The sequence below is a fragment of the Lissotriton helveticus genome, chromosome 3_1 (assembly GCF_964261635.1).
Source record: "Lissotriton helveticus chromosome 3_1, aLisHel1.1, whole genome shotgun sequence".
NCBI classification, from domain to species: Eukaryota; Metazoa; Chordata; class Amphibia; order Caudata; family Salamandridae; genus Lissotriton; species Lissotriton helveticus.
In genome coordinates this window covers 467436968-467447985 of record NC_136061.1, presented here as the reverse complement: position 1 = coordinate 467447985, position 11018 = coordinate 467436968, and positions in this window count along the sequence as shown.

Genomic DNA, 11018 nt, shown 5'->3' with positions numbered 1-11018 from the left:
ATTTGTAAGTTGTTGGCTCCAGTATGGCAAAATGCTGGAATTCCTAAGTGTGCAGAGAATGTGGTCAAGAATTGCATGGTGTGTCTGAAATACTATCCTGGTAGGGGAACCCCAACTCCAGGTGGTCATTTTGCGCCTCCAACGTATCCGTTCGTGGTTTTGCAGCTAGATTTCATCCACATGGAAAGGTGCAACAATTTGAAATACGTACTCGTTGTTGTTTGTGCCTTTTCAAGATGGGTAGAAGCATACCCCCTGAAAGATAACACTGCCTTATCCACAGCTAAAGCCCTTGTCAAAGAATTTTTCCCTAGGTTTTGTTTGCCGAGAATGGTCTGGAGTGATAATGGGAGTGAATTTGTGGGTCGAGTGATGAAGAAAGTATGTGAAGGGCTAGGAATCCAGCAAAAATGTCACGCTGCAAATCACCCCCAATCAGCTGGACTAGTAGAATGCTACAATGGCACTCTAAAACTTAAACTGGCCAAGATACAAGCGAGCTCTGGTCTTAAATGGCCCGATGCTTTACCATTAGCACTTCTATCGACAAGAATGACTGTGCATTCGCGAGTGGGACTTAGTCCATACGAGATTGTGTTCGGCCGCCCGGCCAACATATGGGGAGTCCCAAGGCCGACAAAATTCAGTGAAATTGAACACCCTGTACTGCTTGATTACTTGTATGATTTGACGGCTAAATTGCGTGTTTTACACCAACAGGTTCACGATACTCTGCCTCAGGTCTCTGAAGATCCAGGACACACTATCAACCCTGGTTCGTGGGTCCTGGTTAAAAACTTCCAGCGGACAAAGAATGATCAGCCCCGTTGGACCAGCCCCCATCTAGTCCTTTTGTCAACGAGATCAGCCGTTCGAGTGGAAGGAAAGAAGAACTGAATCCACGGCGTACATTGTAAGAGGGTCCCTTTGCCTCTGCCGTACGACCGGTGGGTCCAGGAGGATATTGCTGACTCTGAGACTGAGACTGTGCCTCGTTTTTTGCCTTTCAGCGATGCATGTGTAAAAGGGACAAATTCTGAACGTGAAAGTGACAATCTTTTCCAAGAAGCTGTGCCACCGTCAATTCGAAAGGACACTAAAGAGCCTGAACTTTTGTTCCAAGACCAGACATTATCTGGAAAAAGCCGTTATAATCTGAGGCCGAGAACTATGGACAAATAAACTCCTTTTCTTTGCTATTTTTGAAAGTGCAGCTCTCTCATCTGAGAAACTTTTTTATTTTTGTTTTTCGAAACCACCATCCGGGTTCAGCTGTAGGGTCGCGGGCGACAAGTCTTTGGAGTGCAAGCCGAAGACACAAGGTCGACGGTTCTGGTTGGTCCTTGGGAGTTCCCTGGACTGACAGGTGCATTCCTTAGCACGGAACACCCTACCTCCGCGAGCAGCAAGGTTAGAGGATGGAGTTTTTCGAGATGGAGAGACGTGCCAAAGAGATGAACTTTAAAGCCAAAATGTGTATAATGATGACCAAGAAACGTTTTTTGATGTTATGCATTTTCATGTTGCTTAGTGTAATGACGTTTTTAATAGGATGTGTTTTATTCTCTTTTCGAGTGACATTTGCACCCACTACACCGCCCATACCTCCTTCTACTGTTTCCTCACATTCTTTTCACCCTCTGCTTGAACACAAGTCTGTTAGAAGATTAGAATTTGCCAATAACTCCTTCGTTCAACTTCTACACCAACACCAATTAGTAGTGAACACGACTAACTGTTGGGTGTGTGGTCTCATGCCTCATACAACAGATAAAGGTATTCCTTATCTAGTCCTACCATTTAGTCATAATGGTTCTGTGTGGGCATACAGAACGATGTTCATTTATGCCCGTGAAATCCACCCCTTACGTTCTGTGAAAGATAATCCGAAAAATAGTGCTCTGGTTAAGGGTATAGTCTACATGATTAAAGGAACTATCCCTTATGAGACTATCCCGAGAGATGAGACACTAGCATATATTGGATGGAACGTGACTGGATATGGAGTTAGTCTGAGTGAGAACCAGCGAGCAAAAAGATCCTCCCCGATTTGGGTCGTACCCCATCAGGTTCATCTATGTCTGCAAGGTAATGGCAAGAATCCCAGAGCTCAGCTAGGGAAGAGTATCTGCAAAGAGACGTATGTCTTTGCGTCCCAGACTTCCCCTTCATTCCTAGCAGCTAAGGGTACCTATTTCATCTGTCATGATAGAGCGTACACATGGTTGCCCCCTGACTTCTCGGGCACATGTTTTGTCTTGTTCCTGTTGCCTCCCACCTACGCAGCTGCGGCAGATTACCACAAGACAAGGGTAGTTAGAGGCATCTTCAGCAAGGAAGACACTACAGGACAAGAATTGGGAGATTTCTTGAAAGGTTTTTGCCGTTTTGGGGACCTATGGTTAACAGCAGGAACATGAGGCAACTGACAAGGGTGGTTGAGTCCACTGTAGTTGAAACTGCCGGTGCCCTTAGTAACTTGACTGCTGAGCTCCAGTTGGATCGTCTTATGACTCTTCAGAACAGAGTTGCGTTAGATGTCATACTTGCAGACCGAGGTGGGGTATGTAAAGTGATCCAATCAAGTTGCTGTGTTTTCATTCCAGATAACGCTCCGACAGTGTACCTGGCCATTTCCAAACTACATAAGATCTCTGAATCTATACATATGGATAAAGGAGATTGGTCGTTGATGGGATGGTTCTGGGAACTGTTATCCGTCTGGGGATGGAAAATTCTGATGGTCATTGGGATGATCTTAGCCATCCTTTTCCTGTTCTGTCTTTGTGTACAGTGTGCTCCTGCTATATGTGGCCTCTGTGCTACATCGTGTGTAAGGTAACCTGTATCGAGGGACGAGCTAAGTAATAGGATGATGCTACAGCAACATCTCAATGAATTTATAAATATAGACCTGGACTCAGATTAGCATGAGTGTAGGTTAATTGCCTATGTAAGGGCAAAAGGAGGATCTGTGGTACTGAAAATTCTGGACCCGTGTCATAAACATCGTCGTATCATGACGATTTTGGTATCAGCAGACCGAAAATGACGAGTATGCTATATACGAGTATTTTCGGCGTATTCGAGTGACAAGATCACCCTGAAATCAGAGATTCCGTCCTGAACCCTCGGGTTCCATTTTGTGCATGGCAGCCATCTTGTGGTTGCCCTCACATAGGCCGATGACTAAGGCCAAAACGAGTCTTAAGGACACGTACATCTTTGCTGACTTTCGTGTGACCTGGGCAAGCTGACTCCACTGCCCGAAGCAAAACCTGTTCGGCCAGTTCCTTTCCCACTTGCCGCTCGAGATTAGAATCAAGGCACAGCATACCATAAACCCTTCATTGCACACAACTATGTCTAATCTTACTCACACCTGTCTCTGTTCTTTACTTTATGGCTTGCTTTATGAGGAGGAGGTGCCCGATTTTATTAGGGGTCCGTCGATATCTGATGAAAAATTTTGGGCCTTGCCGGGTAATTGATTGTGGGCTGGACAAACTGAAAATGGGCTTGTCCTCATGAATCTGTTTTTTCTTTGTCGTGAAAATACGTGAATGGTCAACTGTAAAATAAGGAATGTTTGCCTAAAGCATAATATTTTGTATAAAAAGGGATGGCTTGCTTTGTAAGATTGAGCAGTCTTCTGAGAATATACACCATGTTGTACTTCTAGGATACCTGTTACTGGCTGCAGCCAATAAATTTGATCTTTGAAGTCACCAAGAAGTCTCTGCGTTTCTGCAGTCTGAAACAGGAGAACTCGACGTCTTTGGGTGTGTCCCCTGGCACCGCTGGGTTCTGAAAAACCCAGTACTTCAGGCACTGTCCTCCATGAGGGGTGGAAGCGCTCCGGGCAGCGACGGCCTCACGGTGGTTTTCTATAAGGCTTTTTCTGATTTGCTGCTTCCCCATCTGCTTAGCCTGTTTGATGATATGGCCAACTCAGGCTCCATGCCACCCTCCATGCGTGAGGCTATAATTGTGGCAATCCTTAAACCGGGCAAAGACCCGAATGACTGTGCCTCGTATCGCCCACTCTCCCTGATGAACGTTGATACGAAGATCTTTGCTAAATTGCTCTCTAACCGTTTGCATCCTCTGGTCACGACCCTGGTGGCCTCAGAGCAGTCTGGCTCTGTCCCTATGCGCAATCTTGTTTATAACATTAGAATGGTCTTTGCCGCTTTCCAGCATACTCGTCCGGAGGTACCGTCCGTTGCCGTATTTTTAGATATGGAAAAGGCATTCGATTCGGTAGAATGGACTTTTCTGCATCATGTTCTTCGCAGGATGGGTGTTGGCCTTCTCTTCCTGCAGCTGTTATCGGTCCTGTATTTCAAGCCGAAGGCACGGATCCGTATTGGCCCCCTGACCTCTGAGTCCATTGAGGTTGGCAGGGGCACGAGACAGGGATGCCCGCTCTCCCCGATACTTTATGCTTTGGTGGCTGAGCCCCTTGCTTGCGCCCTTCGCGAGTACCATGACCATCGAGGTATCCGCTTCCCTACGTACAAGCTTATCGTCTCTACTTACGCCGACGATACGCTTCTCTATGTTCGAGACCCCGAGAATCATCTTTCCCCGGTATTGCGGGAGGTGGTCCGGTTTGGCGCTCTTTCTGGCATCCATGTGAACTGGACGAAATCGATCATGTTTCCGCTTATAGCGGCTACGGTACAGTTTGAACCTGAGTTTCCACTACAGTGGACTACTGAGGTGGTCAGATACCTTGGCATCCGGCTCCATACTGATTCGGAGATCGTTCTCCGGGAAAATTATGGCTGCGCTGTTTCAAAGTTGGAGGACGATGTAGAGAGATGGATCTCCCTCCCTCTGTCTCTTTGGGAAGCATTGCGTTAATGAAGATGGTGGTACTCCCGCGTTTTCTTTTCCTGATCAACACTATCCCTATGGTCCTTTCTGTTCAGTTTTTCCGTAGACTCCAATCGCTGCTGGTGCGACTCGCTTGGGCGTGTAAGCAGCCTTGGGTCACTTGGCATATTCTAATACGGCCATATGTGGCGGGCGGGCGCAACGCCCCGGACTTGGAGCTCTACTACCGCGCGGCGCAGTCCGCTCATGCTTACTCGTGGATCCACGGTCCACATGACGCCCCTTACTTCCGTGTTGAATGGGTAGTCGCTGACCCGACCCCCCGGCCCGCCCTGTTAACGCAAGCTCGGGATCGCCGTACAGGCCTGATCGACTCTCTGTTGTCGGTTTCCCACGCCTGGCACTTCATGGCGAACGCCCAGGCATGTTCGCTATTATACTCCCCGAGCGCGAACCTTGAGTGGTGCTACTGGCTGAGTCCCTGTAGGGAAAAAGGAGTGATTCTGGCACTGAGATGGATTGGTATCCATACCATGGGTGACTTGTTCTCGGACGTGGGACGGGGTGACTAACACGGTGGAGGACCCCCCTTGATGGCGCGCTTCCAGTTCCACAGGGTGCGTGATGCTCTGCGTGACCTTCTAGGGCCTGATATGGCGGAACCAGTGACGGTAACAGCCTTTGATTATGTGGTTACAGCCAAATATTCTCAGAAATTGGTTTCCAATTTTTATCGTATAGCCCAGACGGAGTTGTATGCGGATTATACTAAGCCACGCCTGGCCTGGCAACACGACTTAGGCACCGATGTGACCGAGGACCTCTGGAGCTATTGCTGCACCAGCATCCGCAAAATGTCTCTTAATGGCCGCCATAGGCTCACGCATTTTAAATTTCTGAACAGGACGTACTATACGCCGGAGAGGCTTCATAGGTACGGACTCCGCGAGTCCCCGGAGTGTGAGAGGTGCAGGGCCCCCCTGGCAGATTTCCTTCATGTTGCATGGTCATGCCCCACGGTCATTTCCTTTTGGCAATCGGTCTTCGTTTAGATTAATAAAACGCTGAACTTGACACTAGCCCCGGAACCCTTATTGGCTCTCCTGGGCTATTCCAAACTCTTGCGCCCCTCCCAGCGACGAATTGTGGATATGGCGCTCCTGATGGCCAAGCGTTGTATTGCCAGGGCCTGGATGAGAGGCCCCCCGCCTACGGTGCGAGCGTTGAAGAGGGAACTGGTTTATTGCTGTACTCAGACTGAGCTGTAAAGTGACCTGATGCCCCCCCAAGAATAGGCCTAAGAACTTCTGGGCGGCAATACTGGAGGGTACGGTTCATGCGGATGTGCCTGTTGAGACTGCTGTGGCTGCTGATGATTAGCGGGATGATTCAGCGGGGGAGGCTTCTGCTGCCAAGCCCGATGCACTTCTGGAAGCTGAATCATACACGTAGGGAGCTCTTGGCTGCGGGAGGGATGTGTTGATGTGAGGCTGGCCTCCGCATGCTGACCCTTTCCCCTTTCTTTATGTCCGTTCTGCTGCGATTGCTGTATTGTACAGTATCCAAAAAGTGTTTTTGATATCTGAGAAATCATATGCTGCTTGCCCTGATGCTTGAATGCCTACAAGCCTGTGATGCTGTTTTTGTTTTTGTCTCTTTGGTTAAATGGAAAAACAAAGTTCAACTGGAAGTGCTATGTCATCTATGTCTGTCACTTACCGCGGCCACTCGGGGTGCCTTTTTCTGACACACAGCCGGTCCCCTGGAATGTCGGCTGATGGGCTGTGTTTTATTAGAGGTTGTTATTATTGATATACGCTGCCGGACCCCGGGTTGTAGGCACGCGGCTGTGGTACATGTGCAACATTCAATAAAGCCTTTTGAACTTAAAAAAAAAAAAACTAATCTGCAATCCATGTTTGGTATTACTTAATCCCCCACTCCTGGAATTTGACCATGCAGTATATTTTGGGAATCTAACTCATATGAGTGCTTAATTGTTAAACCAATGAATTCCCTTCAACATGCACGTCAATACGCTGATGACTGAGCGTATGAATCATGTGAGCCTGTGGCAAGCCAGCTTTTTTCAGCTCTGCCACTTGTTCCCAAAGTAATTTAGGTTTATTGTGTAACCCTTTAAATCTTTGAATACATTCTGGTCCTAATTGTGAAGATATTCATTGCATGACTGAACACAATAAAATTCATCACACACAATTAATGCGGGGAATTCTCAATCTGTGTTTGTTAGTGTCAGTATCAGGTCTTTTAGTTCGGCCAGTTGAGCCCTGCAATCTCTGAGAGACTGTGCCTGCGTATTGCTAGAACGAAACCTACCGTCCCACAGACATCCCTTTACAATTGCACATGCTGTGCTGTATTGCTATTTACTTCCTGTGGCTGGCTGAGCTGAACCGTCAGGGTAAATTATGTATTCATACTGATCTAGAGGCATTATTTAATTCAGAAGAGGATATTATTGTTCGTATTGCAAAAATGCTTGAGTTTTTAACATAGAATCAAATTTGTAGTCTGCATCTGTTGCAGTGAGAGAATTACCCATTGTATCCATCTCAGATTCAGTGTTTTAGCCTTTGGGAACGCTTGCTTTAGTAACAGCATCTAAGGTTGATACCCAAGTGACAACAATTATTTGCTTCCCCTAATCCAGTGCTTTTTCTTTCACTACAGCAGTCTGTACTGCCTGGGGCCTGATTCACAAGGGTAAATTTAGACCGAAAGTCTACATTTACACCTGAAGTCTACGTTTAGACCTAAAGGATTACTTTAGTACTAGTAAAGTTAGACTTTTGGTCTAAGTTTAGACCAAAAGTCCAACTTAGACCAAAAATCTAACTTTACTACTACTAAAGTTAGACATTTGGTCTAAGTTTAGACCAAAAGTCTAACTTAGACCAAATGTCTAACTTTATTACTACTAAAGTTGGACTTTTGGTCTAAGTTAGACTTTTGGTCCAAACTTAGACCTAAAGTCTAACTTTAGTAGTAGTGAAGTTAGACTTTAAGTCTAAACTCAGACTTTTGGGAATCATACCCGTAGTCTTCACATGTGTGTAAGGGTTTGGATGCTATCATGACAGCTTGTAGAGAACACAGTGTTTCTGTGTGTTCCTGTGTCCAATGTTGAACTGAAAAAATCAGGTCTAATAAAATCCTAGAAAGGTTTTACTTTTATGAGTAATGCCAAAAATGTATGTTCTGCAAAAATTTTAGAATCCTAAAATAAATAGTTTTTCAGAGTCTTTAAAGACTGGGGCAGTGCACACTTTTCTAAAAAACTTAGCTGCAAGGTTTTTCCCTTCACTTGGGAGGTCATATCCCAAAAATTGGACATTGAGGTGGGCAATTTTCAGTTTTTTAAAGTTAAATTTGTAGCCCTCCGAGGCCACCACAAAATTGTTTTTCACCCTTGCCAAATGATCCAATAGTTGATCATCCATCAGATAAATATCATCTGCATAGGATAACGCCCCCTTATCATACTTTTGGAGTAAATCTGATACTCTTGCTGAGAACAACAATGGGGCTATACTTATACCCTTGGGGCAGTCTACAAAATTGACCCTGAGAGCCGAAAATGCTGACAACTATCTGCTCTCAGGAGCTATATTTTGGCAAATAAAATCCATTTGAGATACCTAGTGTTGTTTTGTATTTTTTCCACACAATGTTATTCATTTATGCTGCACTGTATGCATTTTGTACTGCAAATGTTTTTGTGCAAGTTTTCACATGCCTCTAGTATAAAACTGGGCAATATGAATTTTTGGGTTTCACTACAGGAAACACAGGATTATTCATGGACGGGGTGCAATTCTCTATTAGACCTTGGAATTCAAGTTTATTTAAGGTCTCTCTGACTTGTTTTTTTCACACCATGTTTGATTGGGTACTGCCTCTGTGGTATAGGAGTCATTTTTACTAGGATTGCATGGTGCGGTGGCTTAGCATTCCTCCCTACATGATCGCAGTATAATTCAGGAGCTAGTGCTACCGCCTACTCCTGCATTCATGATTGTTTTAGTTATTCTGGAATGAGGTCAGAGAAAGCTTGTAAAATTACTGTTTCTCCCTTTGGGCAGACCATGACACACTGGTCCAATCTTTTTCTGCTAAAAGGATGTTGTATCTAAAGGACAGGTTATCCCAAAAGAAACCTATCACTTTCCTAGGTATGTCCCCCTCCATATGGAGTGATGTTTCATATAACTGAGGTGGGACACTTACCCTAGTGTCAGGTATGTTCACTGTGATATGTTCTTTCAACGCTGCTGTCACCAGAAATTCTAACAGGTTCTGGTGAGCTATTGTTAATTCTGCTGTGCTCTCCAGGATCGTCAGAGCCCATTCCCCATTCAGAAGCTGAGTGCTTAGCAGCCTGGGCATTTTTTATTTTAAGGCTAGATACTTACTTCTTTTTAAATTGAAGTTTTGATTTCGGCTTATCATCTTTTTTGATATTATAGTCTCAAGTGTGATGTATGTCTTTTTGCTTTGCTCGCTCTTCTGAGCTGTGTTCTGATCATCCTTCCCTCTTGGAGTTTCTCTGCGAACCGTTAAAGAAATGAGAGGAGTGTGTATCAGTATCCTGATACCTGTCAGTTTTTTTATGTTATCATGGTTTCTAATGTAATATCTCCTGTCAGAGGACTCCTGTTGGGGAGACCCACCCCATGATTGCGATACATTCTGCTTGTTTTTCTTCTATTATTCCATTTCTTTTTAGAAGAATATGGTGTTTGCTTAGTGTTGTCCTTTTCAGGATTATCCATTTCTTGTGGTTTCATAGGTTGGCTGCCAAACTATCTCTACCTAATTCAGCATATGTATCTTCGGTAAGTTTTGGTAATTCCTGCTCCTGGCGTACAGGAGTGCATTCTCTCAGCTGTTGGGGTATAGCCACTGCTGCTGCCCCCCCCCTTTTATGTTTGCTAACATCATTGTAGATACCTGGGATGAATTGTCTATTAATGTAATCCCTAAGTTCAGAGCAGGTTCTGATTCATACTCATTCTGTTTTTGTCTTAATACTTCTCATATTACTGTGTTGAAGGGGTGCCATGAGTCCTGGTATGGATGGTGGCAAAGACTGTATCTCAAGTAGTACAATCCTCTATCGAGAGAGCTATCTCCATTGGCAAGCAGATTGTCAGCATTCTGTATTTTTCTTGTGAGCCTGTACGTGGAAACTCTGTGTCTAACTGTGCTATTTTGTGTGCTATCCACAATGACATTTGCTCACGTTTAGGGGGCATTCTTCCCATAACTATGTTCAATCTTTGTGGGGTGATTTTAGTCGCAGTCCCTTGTAGTTTACTTGCTGGAGTAACCTTGTGGTTTGATGTGTGAGTGTTCTCATAACGAACTGTGTCAGATTTCTGTAAAGTTATATTATTTATTTGTGAAGTGGACGTAAGTCTTCTATTGGCAATGTGTCAACTTCTGGATGCAGTGTGTAAGCAGCTAGAACCGGTCATATAGCTCCGTCTCTGTGGAGAAGACCGAGTCCCACTTTTTCTGTGGTATGTGGAAGGGTGTCTTTAAACCAGTTTATATGTTCCTGGTATGTTAACAGGATCTCTATGTCCTCGTATGCATCTTATTCTTCTGTTATTTCATCTGGAGTGTAAGACTGAAATGTGTGGATGTGTGCATCTGCAAGTATAAATGTAATCCATGAATAGAACAGCTCAGTTATGTATGCTTCATGTGCCTCAACCACAAAGGTAACAGTCCCTCCGAATGCTAAGACTCCAAAATATGCTAATCTTAAAGTTAGTGCATTTCTAACATTTTCTGAAATGTTTATATCACCTTTCTGCTCTCCATTCCCCACTTCATTTGCATGTAATACTGCCACAGTGTTATCTTCAACAGAAATTGAAAAAATAATAAAAAAGGTTTTAAAGAAAGTGAGATAAGGTTTTTGCACACTGTAGGGAACTATAATCATTAATGCTTGAAAAAAACCTACGGCCAATGCATAGGATATACCCACTCAGCTGCAGTAGATTTTTCCCTTCCCACTGCAGAAGTCTATGGAAAAATAGAGAGTAGGCTTCTCTGAGAAAGCAAAACTGAACTTCTCAGATTTAACAGTTAAAAAAGAACCAAACCAACGTTGGCTGTGCCATGTCGTGTAGTTCCTGCAA